The sequence below is a fragment of the Parasteatoda tepidariorum genome, chromosome 2 (genome assembly GCF_982258835.1).
Source record: "Parasteatoda tepidariorum strain Cologne lab strain chromosome 2, Ptep-v5.0, whole genome shotgun sequence".
Lineage (NCBI taxonomy): Eukaryota > Metazoa > Arthropoda > Arachnida > Araneae > Theridiidae > Parasteatoda > Parasteatoda tepidariorum.
In genome coordinates, this window is record NC_141756.1 from 104,288,627 (window position 1) to 104,311,272 (window position 22,646).

At 29.1% G+C, this 22,646-nt stretch overlaps 1 long non-coding RNA gene across 1 annotated transcript in view; it reads right to left on the bottom strand.

The window, feature by feature from the left end:
• The window catches only part of LOC147815975 (uncharacterized), a 75,147-nt gene that overhangs the window by 42,519 nt on the left and 9,982 nt on the right, over window positions 1–22,646 (bottom strand). Inside the window, exon 2 of the long non-coding RNA XR_015430984.1 lies at window positions 454–560. This is a non-coding gene — a long non-coding RNA (uncharacterized LOC147815975). The remainder of the gene's footprint in view (window positions 1–453; window positions 561–22,646) is intronic.

The window sequence follows — 22,646 nt, forward strand, 5'->3', positions numbered from 1 at the left end:
GCGACACTGCGCGGAACGCTACTGTGTACTTGAGATAGCAAACCCGCATTCGGTAACCTTGACATAAACTGATTCTGGTGTAAAAAAATATTTAAAAGCAATGAAGGAAATTAATAACAAATATATAACTGGAGTAACTAGGAACGGTGGAAATATTTTTTCTCCAGAAAATAAACACTCGTAATCTAAAAATTTCAATAATCACATATATCAAAGCATTTAAAGATGCAGTGATCACGAAAAACTCAAAACGTATTTCTTTATAAAGAAAAAAATATGCTCAATGCTTTAAAAGCTTTAAGATTAAAATAGCTTTTTAAAAACAGGCTTAAGTTAAAACAAACATAAAAACGGAACAAATTATCGTAAAAATAGCATTAAATAAATAATAGTTAAAATAATATTAGTTATAAATAGGTTAATACAGAAAATTAAAAATAAAAGATTACTTACATTGAAATGAAAGATTAAGCAAGCAATCCACGCTTAAGTTATCCAAGTTATTAAGTAATCCAACTATTAAGTAATCTAAGCATAAGTAACAAACGACATCAAGAAAACTGAAATAGAAAGAGAATAAAACTTCAAAACTAGAATGCATAGAATTCGAATTAACCATAATCCACTAAAAGAGAGAGAATACTACTTTGGTTTTCAAGGGTTGTTATAATCTTGAACTGTTTCCCCCTAATTTGCTATTGGGAATGATCCGAACTAAAGTCGCCAATTTAAAATTCCGCGATTAAAAAAAGTTAGAAATAAATGTTACGTCGAATTCTGATATCCAGATTTTCTTTATTTATCTTTTAATAAGTTCTTTACAGTTTTAAAAATACTGGCATAAATCAGAACTAGATACGAGAACGAAATAATTTATTACGCATTTAAATCGTATAGTCAAAAACACTATGATGTATTTTATTAAAACAGATGATTTTATAATGGTTATGATTTTCAAAATAGTTTTATTTATTTCAATTTAAAAACCCTTGTTTTTGATTAAAACAATAAATATCCAAATTTCTTTCGAAGTTTTTTTTACACCATGATTTTATGACTACGATTTAATTAACTTGCTTTAATTAACTATCAAAGTTCGTCTCATTTCCAACTGACTAGACAGATTAAATCTCATTTTCAGCCCCAAACCTTATGCTAGTTTAAATCGTTATGCTATTTGAACACATGAAATTTATCGTCTGTAAAAATTTCAATTTGTTTCCGATTAACTAATGTGCTCAAATGTTAACTCTATAACTAATGACAATGCATGCTCCAATTATTGAAAAATATAGTTTAATCCTAAAATCAGGAGAATGGTCGAAAGTTACGTTAATTTTACGTATTTCTGTTATTGTTCTGTTGTATGTTATGGTTAGCAGTACATATTTTTTCAAATACATATAAGTTTTGGTATTCAATCTAATGGTATTAGGTCTAATTGAGAACCCTTATTTTAAGAATATGGGTTCTCATTTAGAAGATGAAATCTCATTTTATTTCAGTTTATCATTACAAACTTGTTAACTGTGTTCTATAGAAGTACTAAAAAGCTGTAGGAAAAAATAAGTTTAATATATGCAATTCAACTTATAAAGTTGTATAGAACTTCGCATAATATTAACTCAGAGAAACGTCAGCAAATTGAAGTTTTTCTGTTCTATTTAAAATGCAGATTTCGTCATAATACAGATAATTTTTGGTACCGTGGTATAGAAAAAAAAAGAATAATAGGAGCTGCAAAGAAATATAGCTCTCATCTTGTCTTTTTCTCACTAGAAAATTAATCAAGCGTGTAAATATGTGTAGATAAGAGTTTATTATAAGCAAGTCGACTTATAAACTTGCACAGAATTGGAACCCTGGTCTTAATGTCGGATTACAAATTTTTTCTGTTAAAAAGAAATAGCAACGTCCTACGTAAAATTACGTAATATTACGTACGAAAATTACGTAATTTTACGCAATTTACGTAAAATGCGTAAAATTAACTTACGTTAATTTTACGTATTTCCCGGCATCTCGAGATTTTTTAAGCAAATTGAAAAGTGTTGGAACACAAATAGTAAATTGCTTCAATCTAAGATAATTCCATGCGAAAAAAATATTCTTTTTTAACTTTTTTTATTTCATTTAATAACAGTCAAAGAAAGGGACACAAATTTTCATGAATTTAATTTTTAATGTAAAAAAACAAAAGGTGAATAAAATCGGTAGTGAAGTTTTTGAGTAATGAAATAATTCGATTAGATTAATATGTTATCAAGCTATGGCAAAATAATTAATATTAACGTAAAGATATTCAAACTTTCGATCGCTCCCGTGTTCAAACAATTGAGACATTCTTTTTCTTCAGATTGCGGCTATCCCCATACTTTTAGGATCAAAAATCTCAGAATCCATCAACAACAAAAAAGAAGACGAAAAAAGAAAGAAAGAAAAAAGGTACGTTTATACAGGAAAAGAGCTAACCTAACTTAAAATATCATCTGCACTCATTAATTTGCAAATTTATGGTTAAACCAGTAATATAGGGCTACGTTGTCGTCAGTATAGGACGCATATATTGAACCGAATATTGCATAGAGCCACATTTAATAATTGCCTGCACAGTGGGGGAAAATTTTATTAATTATAAAGGGTCACATATTATATGGGCTATAATATAGGGCATATATTATATGAGCTATTATATAGAGCTTCATATTATAATAGTTAATAATGTCGCAACAACTACGATGCTGTGGTATAATAACTTCAAAGGTGTACAGTTTAAGGTTAAAATCCCTTTGTCTTCGATCTAACCGTAAGAGGTTTTCATAGTTTTCGCTTCAATATCATACAATAGACAGCAGTGTCTCATTGTTCACGATGTTGACGTAAAGTATTATCAGTGGTAAATGGCACTTTTCGTGGTTTTCTTTCGGTTGTAAAGCAAATCCTGGTTAGTTCCATCAAAATGGCCTCCTAGAAGGTTACTTTGTTCCAATGCGTAATCCGAAAATTCCTTTATATTCAGGGTTGGGTTTTTATTTCACAGCTGCGGAGTTGAACATTGATAGGTGTAATCCCGTAAATGGCTCTAGATTTTAATTTATTACGGTTTTATCTATTATAAAATATATTGACTTATATTGAAATGAGCTAAATTAAAAACTATGAAATTTTCAGATAGTAACTTAAAATTGGAAAGTTAGACTTTTAAAATCACAATAAATATTACATTTTGAGTTCATATAATAATAGTGCCAACTGCATATACACTATTTGCACTTGTGTAACTAATTGATGGTAATTATGTATTTGTCACCAATTCATATAATTTTTAAAGAACATAATTCCTTGTTCTGTAATTACCTTGTTCTGAAATGACGAGTATTTTTTTTAAATTATACAAATTTAAACATTTTAATAAATTATCCTTCCTAAAATAACCTAATAAAGATTGAACAACTTTACATCAGTTAATACGTGATAATTATTCAATAATGACTTTTCAATAACTACTAATAAACGATAACCATTCAAATTTTGTTATGAATATTAAAAAAAAACATTGTTACAGAAAAAGCTAATAAAAAAACAATTATAAATTTAATGCAAATTTATAAAATAAATGAAAGGAAAAAATATAAATAAGAAACAAAAAATACATATAGCAAAGAAAATTTAAACTTACTTGTTAAATCCTAACCATTACTTTTAATTTTCTAAAAGTATTAAGATCTGCAGACAGCTTGAAAAAACTAAAAGTAACAAACGCGGATTTAACATTTTTATACTAGCATTTATCAAAGTGAATGGGATTTACCCATAATCCACTGGGAGAGAAAATACTTCATCTATTTTTCCTAAAATAATATTTCAATTCCGTTTTAGTTTTCCAGGGTTGCTATAATCCTATTAATGCAATTTCACACTTGCAATGTTCTAATCTTTAAGTCGCCAATTTAAAATCCCCGTTTCATAAAACTTGAATTTGATGATACTTTTTTTACATTTTGAGTTTCCTAAAGAGTATTAAAATGTGTCGAAAATGGTTTGTTATTTTTAAAAAAATGCTGACAAAGATCAGATCTAGAAACGAAACATTTTATTTCCGATTTCAATTTTATGGTCGAAAACATAATAATGTATTTTATTAAAAGAAAGGATTCTGTATAGGTTTACGATTTTTGAAATAGTTATTATTTATCTCGAATTTTTAAACCGTTGTTTCGAACAAAACAATATTTATCTAAATTTCTTTTGAAATCTACAGTCCCTGTCAAAAGTATTAGACGCACTATAAGTTTCTATGTAAAGTCTTAATTTTTAGATACTGTGCAGCATTATTGTTTTAACGCGACTAAAACGAGTTTACATTTGTTTTCGTTTGTGTATCAATTGATTAAATTAGACGATTTATAATATATGTTCGATAAATGGATAAATTAGACGATATATTATATAAATACTAGGAGGCCTCACCCCCTGCTCGCTGGAGCTCGTCAACCCCCGGAACTGCTTTCGCAGTTCATTTCGGATTGCTTTGCAATCCGATGCTCGCTTTGCTCGCTCATTGGTTACGTTCTTAACGTCTAGCTTTCGTATACTTTTTTGAACACTGAAGTTCCGAAAACTTTTCACTGTAGAAAATTCTAAACCTGTGCATTTCAATATTAATTTGAAATTGCAAACAGTTCACACATTTTTCTTAATCACACTATTCTAAATTTCAGTTGTTGAGAAAAGTGACTGTTGTAAGTTTCGCTTTAAAGTCTTTCCCACCAGAGGGCTAAAAACCATGTGTTGTAAAACAATATGAAATAGTATTGAACGCCGGATGTAAACCATCGGGTTCGATGAAGATAATTTTGTGAGAAATTTTTTGATAATTCGGTGAAAAATCACCCGATTAGAAATATGATGTTCACTACCGTGCTCTTGCGCGCCGAAGTCTATCGATTAAAACGTATTAGCGTTTTATATAATATAGATTAGCCATATGATGCTCACTACGTGCTCTTGAGCGCCGAAGCCCATCAATTAAAAAAGAAAACTGTTGCCAACGCGAGAAAAGAAATATCATCAGTTTTATTGATACATACGTATTAGCGTTTTATGTAATATAAAGTAATTATATTATAATAATCAGACCAAATTATCAGAAGCACTGTACTGTTTAAATAATTGTTTATTTTGCACGAGTTTATATGCAATACTTTTATATTTAAACATACATGTAATGGGTTTTTGTTCAGGAGATTTTTTTTATATACTTCCTATTTTTAACGTATTGCATATTACAATGTTAACCAATTAATACACGAACGTAAACAAGTGCAAACCGGTTTCAGTCGCGTAAAAACAATCAAGCTGTATAGTATGATCTGATAATTATGATTTTACGTAGAATCTTAAAGTGTGTAATTTGGCCAGGGACTGTAGGTAAATTTCTTTTTGATCTAAAATTCTAAATTTCTTTGAAGTTTCTTTACAGAATCATTTTTTACTACCTTTTAGTTAACTTGTTTTCGTGCCTGCAAGGTTAGAATATTAGGATCAAAAGTTCGTCCACTTTCCGATTGACTAGAGCGCTTAAATTTCATTCAGAGCACCTTACTTCATCCTAGTTTGATTCGTTTCCTGCCCATATTTCATTACTAAAATGAGTTTATTGTCAATAAAATTTCCTCCATTTCCCGACTAACTAAGATGCCCGGATGTTCTCGAGAACTTTATGCAGAATGAGGGAGAATACAAGTTCCAATCGTTTCACAAAATAATTTGATTCTCAAAAATATAGTTTGGTTTAGAGAACGGGCGAGAAAGTTTACACTCTTTAATGTTAATTTAACTTTTTGCGTATTTCGTCATATCTGAAGAACTATTTAAACCAGGGTTGGCAAGTTTTTGACACAGGACGGTTTTTACCGGTTTATACCATGGTTTTTACCGTCATGTCAAAAACATCAAAAACTGTCAAAAACCCATAGTTTTGATAAAAATGGTATTTTAATTTGAGTTTAACTGCTTATGATTTAAAATTAATTCATTTTTGGGCAATAAAATTAGAAAAAAAGTTGTTAAAAGATATTTAAGAACAGTTTTTTGTATTTTCCCAACATGATAAAATCAAATCATACTATTTGAAGCAAAATATTAGGATACTAAACAAAATTTTCAACATTTCCAAGCATCATTTTGTTACGCATATTACATTACTGAAGAATGTATTGTCATTCCTGACTTAGAGTTTGTTAGTAGTTACAAGTTTTGAAAGTTTTGTTTAGCTTATTTCTAATATTTAAGAAATGCCAAATTTTAAATTCTTCTTTTTAGTTCTTGAATTTATTAATAGTTCCAAGTTTTTTTTTTTTTGTTTTGTTTATTTCTAACAATTAAGAAGTGCAAAATTTTGAATCCTTTGCAAATCAAGCTATAATGTTAAAAGTTAAGTATCAATATTTTCAATAAGTATGTTACAATATTTCTGTATGAATGTATATCCTTCTATAAGAATACCTGTATATAGTTGCAAAATCAATAGCAATCATTTACAACATTCATTTATAAAGGCAATTAAGTGAAAATAATATATTGTCCGCTATATGCCATAAATTAAGGAAAACAGTAGGTTTTTGACGGTTTTTACCACTATCATGTCAAAAATCAGTTTTTGACGACAAAAACCCAACCCTGATTTAAACGAACGGACATTTCTTTAACACAATACTAAAATTCTTTCAACCAATTATAGTTAAAAACTACACATAGTTTTTCACAAGTATTTATTATTATTTTATTTAATAGTAAAAAAAACTTCTAATTGTAAAGTTTAAAACTTTTACATCATTTCTAAAATATACAATTTTAAGTCGCAAAATACAAAAAAATTGAACAAAATCGGTCGAAAAGTTTCTGAGCTGTGGTACTGAAATGGTATTCTGCTGACCCTTAGAGATTCCGTGGAAAGATCACAGGAGTTCCGTGATTTGAGACATTTTTTTTTTAACCTTTAATGGTTTTTGAAACCTGTTATAGGTTTGTATCCAACCAATAATACCTTATTTGTTTAATATTAATGTTTTTTTATGGAATTTGTATATAATTTTAATGAAAAAGAAATAGCAAATTAAAAAATATATATTTTTCTAATAACAATACATTGAACAAGTTTCTAAGAAAAATTATAAAATTACAAATGATTGCATCAGTATTTCTCGTTGAAGTTTCTGAATAAATTCAAGAAGAATTTTTATTAAAACTAAGTTTCAATTATCAAACCATAATTTTAATTTAAAATTTAGATTTTTTTTCCTCTTGATTTTTAATATGACAAACAAAATGTAACAGATTGTGTTTATAAATGTAGTCATTCATTAAAAAATAAATAAATATTTAATCTATACATTTTTATATTAAAATATTCATTTTTAATCCTATATCAAAATAGATAAGTTAAGCCCAAAAATTTTTAAAAAAAATCTATGTACTTATTGGAATTTTTTTCCCACAAAATTTCTTAATGAAAAATCTTATAATGTCAAAGATACTGTAAATATATTATAAGAAAAAAATACCAGTTACCAGTTAATAACCCTACTGCTTTGAAAGAGTTTGAAAGGGAAGAATGACACTATATCAGGAAAAAAATATCTGAATTCATCAGCCTTTTTTCTTCGATTTTTAGTATATTAGGGTAATTTCTTTTTAATATAATCTCAAGCTTTAGAAATATACATTTACCACCAATAAAATATAATGTAGATTTTAATTCCATGCTTTTACAATCAAAAGGTAGAATTTTAATTAACATTACATGCATTTTTTTTTGAAAAAAATTCATGTTTATTAATGACTTTCTACTTCTATGCAAGTCTATAATAAGACAGCATTAAATATTTATTTTAATATGTCTCAAGAATCAAAAGATTTTTAAAAATGTAATTTTAAATGTGTTGAAATTTAACACACACCAAGAAAAAAAGTAATTTCGTTAACTGAAATTTATAAACGCTGCACTTCATTTAAAATTAATTTTAAAACTAAGAAAAGAATATAATAAAAGTATCAATAACTTAAAACACTGTTTTTAAACTTTTAAAATCAATATATATATAAAAAAATCAGTTGATTTAAACCCAATGATTTTTTTAAAAGAAGCATCTGATTTAAATCATGATTTAAATCGCAATTCAAATCAAGCTGATTTAAATCAACAAAGCTGGTCTAATACTAATATCTTTCTGCAAGATATTTAAAAAAAAAAACAAATATATATGCTACTAATTTAAAGTAATAGAAGCGTTAACTTCAAAAATATAGTTATATAAATAAATAAATTAAAAAAATTGGATCAAATAAAATATTTTTTTTAATTGAATAGGTGATTTTTTTAAATCTAATATTATGGGTGATATTCTCGCTTTTTGTAGAAAGATAACACACTAATTATTTCCTTTTTCACATTTTATTTCTTTTTTCGGATTTTCTTAGCGTCATATTAAAAAAATAAAAATTTTAAAAAATCTTGAAATTTGTAGCAGTAACTACCGAAAAAAGAAAAGATCGACGGCGAAATCAGGTGAATCGGAATCTTAAAAAAGGGATAACTAAATCAGTGTTTTCATTTCGAGATTCAGTTGTTGTAATAAATAATATCGGATTTTAAAAGCTATGCGCAAATCAATAGTAATAACTGCATAAAAAATGGAATAAAAATTTCTGCAGAAAATAAAACCAAATTTTTTACTTCATTATTTTTTTTCATTCTCAAATGAGAATAAAAAAATTTCGAGCATTTTTTTCCCACTCTGATGAGCGAGAAATGCATCTTATGAATCTGGAGAAAAGATAAAATCTTTCGAAAATTTTTGCAGAAAAGAAAACCAAATTTTTTTATTTCCTAAAGGAAAAATCCATCTAAGAACTCTGTAACGTTCTGCGACAATCTCAACATGTCGCTACGGGGGCAAGAATTATTATAAAAGACAAAATGAGAATGTAATCATTCATGTTTCAACTCAACAGCTGACATCGAATGAATTATAAAATGTACTATAAAGCACTGTTTTTCATTTAGACTATCTAAGAATTTTTGAGTCATTGAAATCGATACCGTCTCGTAACTAAAAACAGAAGGAAAAAAAAAAGGGGGGGGAGAGAATGTACAAAGAAAATAATATCCTGAACTTCAAAGAAAAAAATTTATTAATGCTTAAAAATTCTTCCAATTCCATAATGAATGTAACACATTATTCACAATATTTGTGTTTTAAAAATAACTCCTTCATTTTAAATATTTATTTTCATTATTATATGCTCAAAGATTATTTTTTTAGTAGTCATCATTTAAACATTTCGTTATTTAGTGATAATGAAGTATAAAAAGTGTAATTTAACTAATGTAATTTAAATGATATCTCAATTAATAAACTATTGCTATAGAACAATATGTAACTATGAAAGTGCCTTTATATGCTTTGTTTTATTTGACAGCAAAAGTTGAAATTAGAAAACGATAGTGAAACGATGACCACTATTGAGACATTTTTTCTAACTTTAAAATGTTATTTTTTAATACTGTAAGAAAATGTATGAATACTATATTTTTGAACAGAAATAATTTGCTAGCAGAGTAAAGTTTGATAGATATTATCAGTCCAACATTCGGCTTATTTTTTACAGAAAATATAAACAACAAAGTTTTCATATCCTTTAGTTGTGATTTTCGAGAACTAATTGCGGCGTGACGTCAGGAGATGGGGAATCTTAGCTTCAGCTTTGAGTAAGGAATAAACCTTATTTTCTCTATAGCCCCGCTAAAATCCAGTCTTACAGTTTATTACAGTTCTTTTTTCAAACCATAATTGAGCTTATTTTATCCAATCTCATCTTATACGACAAAAACTACTAAACTTAACATATACAGCAAAAACGCAATCGCTGCAAATTCAACTGCTTACATAAATCTTAATTTTAAAGACTTATTGATGAAACAATGAAAAAATTTTATTCACGCGAAATATTTCTGAATTAAATTATAATTTTTGTAGCATATTTACACATGTTTATGAACGTTTTTTATAAGTCGTGGTTCCGCCAAAAGAAATTAGAAACCACTGCTGTATATTTCATCTTTTCTTTGTGGCGTGTTTTAATAGTTTTTGTTACCTTTCAATTGGTCAAGGTCCTTTTAAGTCGCCGTATTGTTGTATTATAATACAAAGTATTATTGTCCTTACGCCAAACGCTCGGAAGCTATTTGGTATAAGAAGTTCGATTCCCCCCTTGAAAATGCCTTGTAATACAACTCTATAATTTATGCTGTTTGATTTATTTGGTTGTTAATGTCGAACTAGAGCTGCACTAATAACTTTTTATTATCGACGTTGCACAGCCGCCCCAATTTTAGGTTTACGACTACTAATTTTCACCTCCGCAGCCTTGTAAATTTGAACAAATTCAAAAGACCAGGAAACTCTTAGATCAGTACTCCCAGAGGTATGATTTGTTACGGGAACATGGAGGACTTTGTGACTCGACAGATTTAGCGTGCATCTATCACCATTTACTACACGGAGAGTCTTCGGCTGGCGGGGCAACCATGCTATCCAGGCCCTACACCAGGCCCGTAACCAGGGGGGGACCGTCGGGACAAATCCCCCCCCTGAAATTCTGGGATTCAAACTTTTTAGTCTTTCTTTGAACCTCTCAGTAAAAAGAAAAAGAAAAACTGTCGAATCAAACCTTTTATTAACTAACTTTATTAAGCATATTTCGGGATATTCTGGTTTATCCTAAAAAATTAATCGGAAAAATTTTCTTCAAATCCCCGTCGCATGTCTTTGTAAACTTTGTTTACAAATTGATTATAATTATTATGTAATATTAATTGAAAAATAAGTATTATGTAATATTTTTTAATTACTAGTTTAAGTTTTGCAAACAACAGAATAAACAATATTTGTTACAACGTTTTTCCCCTACTTTGCATGTCTGAAACTGTCCTTGCTTCTTACCATATCCCCCCCCCCCCGAAAAAATATCCTGGCTTCGGCCTTGCCCTACACTTAATGACTTAATGATCTGGTGAAAATGCTTGAACACACTATACTATCACTCTATTTAGATGGGACAACAGATGGTGATAGAAATTATCCGGTCACCTCACAATGCTCCCAGACCATGCGTGAATTTTTTCTGACTTTGAAATTTCTGCAATTTTCATAAACATTACATAAGATTCCATTATATACGCGTTACATTAAGACTCGATTCCGAACAATTAAATCAGACAGCTGTTCTGTACTATGTATCGAACCACGCTCCTGGGTGTTGTGAATGAAGCCTCTACTCTCCACACCAACAGGGAAGTATCTATTCCTTAATTTGACCAAGAATTATAAGTCAATCGAATAATAAGTCAATCAAAGAATGAGGAAAATTACGTAAAAGATTATTAAAGTATGGGTGTACTGAGTCCTAAAATTTTGATATGTAAGAGTACTGTATACCATTTGATAGTACTAGTACTTTCATTCATGTCGCACTAGAGCTGCACGATGGGCTATAAGCGATGGACTGGGAAACATCCCTGAGGGTGATTCGGAGACAACATGCATACATCACATCCCGTTTTACAGGACGAACATATTTACACAATATCCATAGATCGTAATTTTGACCTGAACTACAGCACGATCGAGCTCTGTTCTAGTTATCACAGAGGTATTTATTTGTTATAGCAACTTGGAGGACTTTGTGACCCAAACAGATTTAGAGTGCACCAGGCACTATTTTGTACGCGGAGAGTCTTCAGCTGGTGGAGATCGGACTCACCACTTCTCGGACATGGGCCTAACGCCTAACCAACCTGGCTACCCTGGCCCCGTTGAAAATTACATCTTTTTCCAGGTCGGTTCCTGGTACCCGGTAAAAATTTTATTTCTGGTTAAAACACGGATTTATGTCCCGATAGGGTATTAAAATATAAATTTTTATAATTTTCTATAGAAAAAATATTTTGCAAGGTTTAGTTTGAAAGAAATTTACAACGCACCTACATAAATATGAACGTCTACTTAGTTTTAGTTTTATTTTAAAACTAAATTTTAAAAAATGAATCTAAAAAAATTTGTGATGAATGCTTGAATTTATAATGATTGACGTAAAACTTAGTTGAAGTTGAGACATCTGTTAATTGGGAACTTTATACTTAATTCATTTTTCATTTTACTTAACTTTTCCATAGCATTCAATAACGTTGCGTCTGTTAAATGAAGGATATTTTTAAAGGAGTTCAATAAAAAGACAGTAAGACAGTTTGGATTGGAGATTAAAAAGACAATCGTAAAACTTCAAAATTTTCAATTGTCAAAGCCTTCAGAAACTCTAGCCATATAGAGCACTTAATAACAGTAAAACACAGGCTTTCTAGCCCCCGGCGGTTCAATTATGAACTACTTTACTGGAGACACGCAGATCAGAACACTATTGCAGTCACAAACAGTTCATAGTAGTTTGTCCTGGCTACCTTAAGTCCTTGTGAACCTATTCATCACGTAATTAAGGTACTTGTGGTGTTGAGTCCTTAGGAAATTAATAAGTGGGCATAATACCCAATAAAAATAATCAAGGATTATTTTATTTTAATTTTATAACCGTCGTTAAACAGTCTACCCAATTTTTGGGTTTACGACTACTAATGATCAACTCCGTAGCCTTGTAACTTTGACCTAATTCCGAAGACAAGGAATCTCCTGTATCAGTACCCCCAGAGGTTTGATTCGTTATGGGAGCATAGAGAACTTTGTGACTCGACAGATTTAACGTGCATCAGTTACCATTTACTACATGGGGAGTCTTCGGCCGAAGGGGATCGAACCCACTATGTCTTGGCAATGGGCCCAGTGCCCTACTAACCAGGCTATCCCGGACTCAACTACGTAACCTTGTAATTTTGAACCCAATACAGAAGACAAGAGAATCCCTGGATCAAGTATAGGTAGAAATTTGCAATCGTATATTTTGATTGCACTTCCCGCATTTGCGTTACCTGGAAAGGAAAACCACGAGTACCTCCTCCGGACGGATAATGGGTTAAAGTCCCCTCACCGTCAAGCCTGGTTCTCGTGGTCTTCCTCTCCGAGTAACGCAAATGCGGGCTAGTTCCATCAAAAATCCTCCACGAAAGCATCCAGGAGTTCCCTTGTCTTCTGGATTGGGTTCAAAATTACAAGGCTACGTAGTCGAACATTAAAAGCCGTAGGGCTGTTCAACGGCGGATATAAAATAAAATCTATGATTTAACTCACGTATCCAGAACAAAAATTTTTGACATCATAATGGTCACTAGGAATACTACAGAGACGTCGAAAATGAGGTCAAACTGAGACATAAGGTTTTATTTTCTCTCAAAATTACGTTAGAATCAGACGACATTCTCGCAAATTTTCTAAATAATCTATTTATTTAGGGTCCGTCTGAAACATTAAGCCTCATAATAAAAGAATATTTACAAATGAATACATAGATTTACAAATTTGTAACAATATTTTTTCGTTTCAGAATTATTTCAAAATATAATGATGAAAATTATTAAAAATGACAGGTAAGCTGCAATAATTATACAGTCCTGAAGTAGGTATGCTTAAGTACTAATTATTTAGTAATAAAATCAAGTGAGAATAAAAATAAATAAAATGCTTTTATGCCAATTATTTTAAGATAATGGAGCTTTGAATATAACAAGTTTTTTTTAACAGATTATAGCATTAAATAAAATATTATACATTGAAAAATATCTTTAAAAAAATTTTAAGAAAAAAGCATGTTAGAATATTTAAAAAAAAGCGTTTTTTATACCCTGTTTCACAAAACTAGTTTTTTTAAACACTAAGCAGCATCACATTTGAATTGAAAATATAGTTCAATGACCCTAGAGGTCAGACAACAAAACGAAAGGTTAAAGAAAAACCGAACAATGTTAACAATAATTTCTTTAAAAAGTATGGATCCTTCCTAGGATTTCAAAATACTCACCAAAAAAAGCAAGTCTTTAATAAAATCAATATATCCATACTTTAAAGACATACTGTTTTATAGATAGAAAAGAAATTGTTATTAGAAATCGATTTAATAATACCCAAGAATTATTTCTAAACCAAATAATAATTGCGTTTTTTTTTTTTATTGGTAACTAAAATTATTATGACATCAGTTGTCCTTATAAACTCAAAATCAGGTCATCTTTTAAAAGCTAAGAGAATCTTTTTCATTTTCATCCATTCTTAATGTTCATTAGATAATTTTAAGAAAAAGCTTTTGCTACAAATAGTTTAAAGCAAGTATGAATAACTGAATAGTGTGGTTACTATTTATTTGAAAAAGAATTGAATTTAAAAAAGTGAATAACACTAAGCAGCTGAGGCATAATTTAAAATTAAGAACAATAAACATGAAGTGATAGCGTCCTAATAAAAAAATCTTGTTGAATTAAAATAAATTAATACAAAAGTTTTAATTTTATGAAAATATGTAAAAATCAATAATAAATGAAAATGTGAGCAAATTTAAATTCAAAATCATTTTAATTACGTCTTAATTATGATGTATTTCAAATGAAAATGCTATTATATTCGAAGCAAACCTAATTTTTAAGCATGATGAAGGCTTATGGCAGGTTGTTTTCATCATTTTTCTAATGATTTTACCAAATAACATTTCTAAATTTAATGACATTTTAAAATGATACTTTTACTAAATATTTAAAAATTGAAAATAAATAATCATTACTGATACAAACACGTTGAAAGCCATGGGGGTCACCGGTGATCGGCACTGAATTTGTTAATAGCACCACGGGAGTCACCGGTGATCGGTGAAGCGAAGATTATTAGAAACACATAATTCGAGTACACTTTTAATGCTTATAATTTTTTTATATTATTAACGTTACAGAAATGGTTTGAAGAAATTAATGCAATACATACTGAGAAAATCATTTTGGCCAGACGGGCAAGCCATGTATAATCAACGCGTTAGTAGCGATACAATAAAAACTGCAATTTTTTTACATTTTACATATAAATGAAAAAAGTATATTACTGTGCAACAGAAAAATCAACAAATTTGAGACAATAATTCGAAATTGAAATTTTTAAGTATTCGACATTTTTGTATATTAAGTCTCATAATTGCCAAAAACTTTAATTTCAAAAATCAATTTTCTTTATTAGTTTCCATACATTTTATTTGAACAATATAGTAAGTACAGGGGTCTGCGCAGACATTTTGTGAAAGCTCCTGTTTTTGCAAAATAGCGAAAAAACTATTCATAATTTATATAAAATAAGCGTTATGTCACATTCTTTCTACCAGGGTCCTGCTTTTTTGAATTTGTGCAAATGGTGTCCTGTTATTGCAAAAATTGCTGAAAACCTTTTCAAGTTCTTAAATTTTAAATAGATACAAGATTCTGCTCAACAATTGCTGCTACTAAATTATCTAAAATATTAAATTAGAGATGCAACATACAAATATTTGGTATTTAGCCTATACTGCTCAGCACAGAATATTAATTTAGGACGAATAATTGGAAACAAAATTACTCACATTTTTAATAATTTCAATTGACGTATATTAAATAACACAACTTAGTAATGTATCACTTTTAATGTGTTACGCATTAAGTAAACTTAAACAATTCCTAAATTGATAATATTTTATTTAAAAAAAATGCCAAAAATTAATTTTTATTTACATAATATTAATTACATAACATTAATTAATTTCATGAACAAATGTAAATTGATTAATTATTTATTTACAAAAAAATATGATTTAATGTTAATAAGAATAGGCACACGATGTTTGTAAAAGTAGAAATATTTTCTTAGAATATTACATTTGGGATACTACAATTTGAACTTAGGGAAACTTAGTTTGTCTGGAACCGTCTTTCACCCCCTCGCCCCACGGGAAGGGTTTGTTCCATTAAAAGATAAATTATTTTGTGAAGGGTCCGTTAGACAATCAAAGACAATCCAGTCCAGTAAGACAATCAAATTGTAACCTATCTTAATAATTCTGGGATATATATCGTAAAAGATAGCAAGAATTACATTTCTGTCGGGCGTGTTTAACTTTTAAAAGCTTTTATTTTGTTTTGAAAGCATAAATTGAATAATTTGACAGCTAAATAAAACGAAACTATACACAGTCGCGTATGATTACTTAAATCCTATAAAGCAATGGTCTTTCCTTAACTAGCGATGAAGTATAAACATCTTTAATACAGACAAAAATTGAAGTGTGCTAGGCAAATAAATAAAGCAGAAATATGGAGTTAAGTGTTGCAACAAAAAATGTCCGCAACAAATACATGCTAATAAGCAAGCTGTTTTTCTTTCTTATTTCCGATAGCGCACAACACCAGCTTCATATTTCCACGAGTTTTTTTAAATAATATAAATTTAAGGAATTTTACGCGTTCTTCTTGACTAAATTTTTCATAATTTCTACCATTTTAATCAAAAGAAACTTATCTCGGCATTTGACATGTTATTATGCGAACTAGATGGAACATTACACATTGTACAGACGTAAAATATCCTCTGTGGTAGATGGATCATGGGAATAGAATGTCCACCCATGCTGTCGGGCTAACCTTAGGAGGTTTTCATTGCTTTTTCTCTCCATGTAACGCAAATGCACTTCATGTAACTTCTGCATGTGCATTCTGCACTGAGTTCAATCAAAAAGTCCTAAACGAAGACTAATTTGTTCTAATGCTTGATTCAGGAGATTACTTATTTTCTGTGTTGTGATCAAAATTGCCAGCGAAAATTGATAGTAGCAAACTTACATATGGGTCGGGTGTTCAAAGTTGTAATATAAAATCTTGTTTTATTAGTTCAATGGGGGGGGGGAGAGAGATTTTCACTTTGATTAATTTTATTTAGCTCACTTTACAATCTTCTGTAACACTATGAACGTACCAATGTGCTATTAATGTTTAAAAAATGACTATCTTTTCTGTTCCTTGCATTCGCTTATATGTTTTTTCCATTCTAAAACAAGTAGCATAAACCTCTGTTTTGATCCGGTATGAGAAAAGAAAACTCCAAAAACAAAATGAAACAGAAAGAAACTAAAATTCAACTTAAAGTTTGTTTAAAATTAAACTCAGGTCTAAATAATTTATGAATTGGAAAATTCTTTTAAGTAAAAGAATGGATTAAGAAATGATACGTGTTCTTTATCTCAATTTTCAGCTCTTCAAAATGAACATTTAAAATAAACTTTTGAAAAATCAAATACATACTAGTCAAGTTAAAACAGGGTGCTTAGCCAGATTTTTCAACAAAAATTGAGCACCTTTTAAGTACTTTTTAAGCACTCAAAAAATATTTTTCAGCACTTTCCAAAAAAATCATTATTAGGATCTGTGCAGAAATAACAATTATTTTTTCCATAGTTTAAAGTTCTTAATTTGTAAACATAAAATCAATAAATTTCAATAATATTTTCAAAACCTTTACATATTCATGATAAAATAACTAGTTTCTGATAAATATTGCAAAGAAAATTGTGAAAATCATGCATTTTTTTTTGTAATTTAGAACGACATTCGAGAAGGCGAACAAAAAATCTCGATTTTAAAGATAGAAAATTAAGCACTTTTTACAAACACCGAATAAAAATGAACATTTAAGTGCTTTTAAATAATCTTAAATTAAAAATAAGCACCTTTAAGCACTTTTTAAAAACGCTACGCACCCTGTAAAACAATTTTGGAACACTAAAACAGTTATAAATATAAATTATAAAATTATATTTAAAATAAATTTCCACTTTAAACCATGCTTTAAAAATTTAATTCTCCAGGAAGAAAAAGACAAAATAAAAATACGTGATATTGAACAGACCATTAGTTCCCAATTTCTTTCTACCATGAAAACCCGATTTTATACCCAAATAAAATAATTTTGATAAAATTTCTTCAGAGAACGATGATAAAATTTCATGAGATAAATGAAATTTTTTCATCGTTTTATCATTAATAATCTAGAATTTAGTTCTATGTCCGTCGGTTAATTTCGCACTTATAGAACTATATCTAGCCTAGATCTTTGTTTTTGTGTATATACATAAATTGAAAATTAGTAAAATAAGCCACATCATGAATAAATAATCCCTTATCCAAATTGCTTGCTTAGAAATTTCATTCGCTTCAAAAATATACAAGTTGGAAATAACAGTCGACATGTTTCAAGCGCACAAAAACAGGTACCCATATTCAAGACTTGTCAGACGTGAATGAGAAGAAACAAAGTAATTTAAAATATAAAGCGTAAAGTATGCTAACCAAAAATGGAAAAATAACGACACGAGACAGAATTAGAAAAACCAGAGTAGCTGAAAGAGAAATAAAGACAAAAAAAATCACAATTGCCGAGTGGGACAAAATACATTTCTACACTCTATGGTGAGGTCATGAGTAATTAATGTCGTTAATAATGGAATTTGCATTGATATGAATGAAACAAGATTCCAGGGTATGATGTGACAGGGCTGATGTGACGGGGGTGGAAATAATTTTGGCACGGTACAAATTGGATTTATGCCCACGATTCTATCAATGTGCAGCAATCGATTTTCTGAATTCTTTATGACGAACATATCTACAGTGTTCCTTATGTCCGAATTTTAAAGCGCGTCAAGTTTACTTATAAAATTGCTAATACCCTCTCCATTTTGGCTTTTAAGTAATTTTCACTCACTCACGTTAGGCAAATTTTAAAAATGTTTTTGAGAGCTTGAAATATACTGATTGTTATATTGAATTTCTATGTTTTTGAAGAGAATGAAGTTTTTAATCAAGTAAAGCCAAGTTTTTAATCAGGGAAATCATCATTTTATTATAAATGTATGACTTTTTATAATTTAAATATATTGCTATTAAAAAGATTATACGTATATATTTTTAAATATTTGCCCTTTTTTTGCATTGGCATTAAACTTTCGATAATTTTCTAACAGCAACCAAATTATTACAAAACAAATAATTGATTTGATCTAAATATTAAAATTTAAAAAATTAATGGTGATTAACAAAAAATTCACAACTCTCTAACATTCCCAACGAACCCTCGATAAATTCTCTACTTTTATCAACCTATTAGAATGTGAATTTAAAAACTATTGATAAACTTTCAAACAAGAGATAATATTTTTACACAATTAGAACAACTAATCAAACTACCTGCCTCAAAAACGATGTTACTTTCTCATTTTCCTAACTCTGCTGCAATTTTTTAACTAGAGGTGAACAGATGGCGAAATTCTGAGTTTAGGACTATCAATATTTAACTCTGTAGAATTTTAATTTTAAACTCGACCCAGAAGACAAGAAAACTCCTGAATCAAGCATTAGAACAAACTAGCCTACGTGGAGGACTTTATGATGCAACTAACCCGCAATCGCATTATATGGAGAGGAAACCTCCCATGGTTAGTCCAACGTTAAGGCGATTCTATCCCATGATCCATCTGTCTAAAACTAATGACATTTTACGTCAGTACTGTAGTCGGTGCGACAGAATTTATATCAACCAGTCACCTTAGGATTCGAACCATGGTCACCTCCATTGGGAGGAAAACACTCCATACCTTCAGCAACTCAAACTCTGCTGTAATCACTCGCGACTCAATTTTGAGTTTCCGACTATCGATGTTCAACTGTTTAGATTTTCAATTTCGAACTTAATCCAGAAGATTGGGAAACTCCTGGATCAAGTATTGAGAGAATTTTGCCTTTTTAGAGGACTTTTTTGATAGAACTAACGGCAATAGCATAACATGGGGAGAAAAATCACGAAGACCTCCCACGGTCAGCCTGACAGCAAAGGAACTTTAAACCATGATCCGTTTACCACTGAGGATATTTTACGTCAGCACTGTGGTCGGTGCGAGCTGGGAGCAGAATTCGTATCAAACAAACTCGTATTCTGTTGCACAATTGCAGTGCTAATCGTGCTCCATTTTTTTTTTTCAGCAATAAAACACTTAGCATGCCAGGAGATGAAATTTTCTATAGCAATTTTTATAGATTTTTAATTTTTTTTCGATCTGTCTATTGTGTGTGATAAAAGAGCATAAGTGAAATCTCGGGTTAGTTATCAAACTTGATCTTTTTTCAAAACAACCAATAAGTAAAAAAGAAAAAGTTATTAGATTACATAGAACAAAAAATAAATGAAGGAAAAACCTCAGTAAAAAATAGAATTTATATCAGTATATGTTTAACAAGATTAATAATGATAAATTACGAATTTTGAAATCTGTGTAAACGAATTTAATAAGTTCTAATTATTTTCTGTTTGCGTAAGTATTCATAGAGATATGGCGAAAAATGACAAAAATATCATTAAAGATGGTAAATTTTTAAATTCTTCGTTGAATTTTATTAAATGTTAAGCTTTAAAATAAACATAAAAGCTTGAAGTAGCGATACTGCGCGGAATCCAAACGATACTGTGTACTTCAGACAGCAAAGCCGCACTTGCTAATCTTGAGATAAACTAATTCTGGTGAAAAAAAAAATTAAAAGCGAGGAAATAAGTTAATAAAAATATGACCAGAACAACAAGAAACTGTGGAAATTTTTTTATCCAGAAAATAAACAGTCGTTATCTAAAACTTTCAAAAATCTAACGACTATAAATCAAAGCATTTTAATGATGTAGTGATCACGAAAAACTCAAAACGTATTTCTTTATAAAGAAAAAAAAATAAGCTCAATGCTTCAAAACCTTTAAAAACTTTTTAAAAACAGGCTTAACAAATATAAAAACGGAACATTAATAAAATTATCGTAAAAACAGCATTTATTAAATAATAGTTAAAATAATATTAGTTATAAATAAGTTAATAAAGAAAATAAAAGATTACTTACATTGACATGAAAGATTAGAAAAGCAATCTGCGCTTTAATTACACTTAACTAAAGACAACTGAAATAAAAAAAGCTTTTCAGAATACTGAAAATCAAAAAAGAAATAAAAAATGAACATAAAAAAAGTGACGCAACATAGCAATCGCCTAAAACAATTAAATCACAATTCTAAACATAATTATTAAATAAACGAAAATAAAAACAAATAGAAATGCAAATATATAATAAATGTAGAAACGAAAGTTGAAACTTGCTAGATAAATCCAAAACATTACCTTTAATCTTCTCTTAATTTTCAAAAAGCTAATATATGACGCTCTTTCAGATAAAACAAGCACGAATAATAAAATTTCAAAACTAGAATTAGAATTAACCATACTTCACTACAAGAGAGACGATACTACTTTTCTTTTCTAGGGTTGTTGTAATCTTGACCTGTTTCCCCCTAATTTGCGATTTGGAATGCTCCGAACTAAAGTCGCCAATTTAATATTCGATGATTAAAAAAAGTTAGAAGTAAATGTTACATCGAATTTTAAAATCCAGACTTTTTTTAAATATATTTATATAGTTGCGAAGTGATATACAGTTTTAAAAATACTGATAAAAATCAGAACTAGATACGAGAAATAAATAATTTATTACGCATTTAAATCGTTTAGTCAAAAACAGAATGATGTATGTAATTAAAACAGATGATTTTATATTGGTTATGATTTTCAAAATAGTTTCATCAATTTGATTATTAATTGATTATTTAATTATTAATTATTTGATTACTTAATTATTAATTTCGTTAAAACAATAAATATCCAAATTTCTTACGAAGTTTTTTTTTAAACCATGATTTTGTCACTACGTTTTAGTTAACTTGCTTTCGTGCCTATGAAGACTTGTCTTACAAAGTTCGTCTCATTTCCGACTGACTAGACACATCAAATCTCATTTGTAGCCCCAAACCTTATACTAGTTTAAATCGTTCTGCTATTTGAACACATGAAATTTATCGTCTGTAAGAATGTCAACCTGTTTCCGATCAACTAATGTACTCAAATGTTATCTTGAGCTCTATAACTAATGACAATGCATGCTCCAATTATTTCAAAATATAGTTTGATCCTAAAAGCAGGAGAAGGGTCGAAAGTTATATTCCTTCATGTTAATTTTACATATTTCTCGGCATCTCGAGATTTTTTAAGCAAATTGAAAAGTGTTGGAATACAAATAGTAAATTGTTTTAATCTAAGATAATTCCATGCGAAAAAAATATTCTTTTTCAACTTTTTTTATTTCATTTAATAATAGTCACAAAAAAAGGGACACAAATTTTTATCAATGTAATTTTTGATGTAAAAATACAAAATGTGAATAAAATCGGTCGTGCAGTTTTTGAGTAATGAAATAATCAGATTACTTTAATATATTCTCAGGATATGGCAAAATAATTAATATTAACGTAAAGATATTCAAACTTTCTACCGCTCTCGGGTTCAAACTATTGAGACATTCTTTTTTTCAGATTGCTTCTATCCCCATACTTTTAGGATCAAAATTCTCAGAATGCATCCAAAAAAAAAAAAAAAAGGTTCGTTTATACAAGAAAAGAGCTAACTTAACTTAAAATATCGTCTGCACTCATTAATATGCAAATTTATGGTTAAACTTGCATATAATGCTACGTTGCCTATAGTATAGGACACAT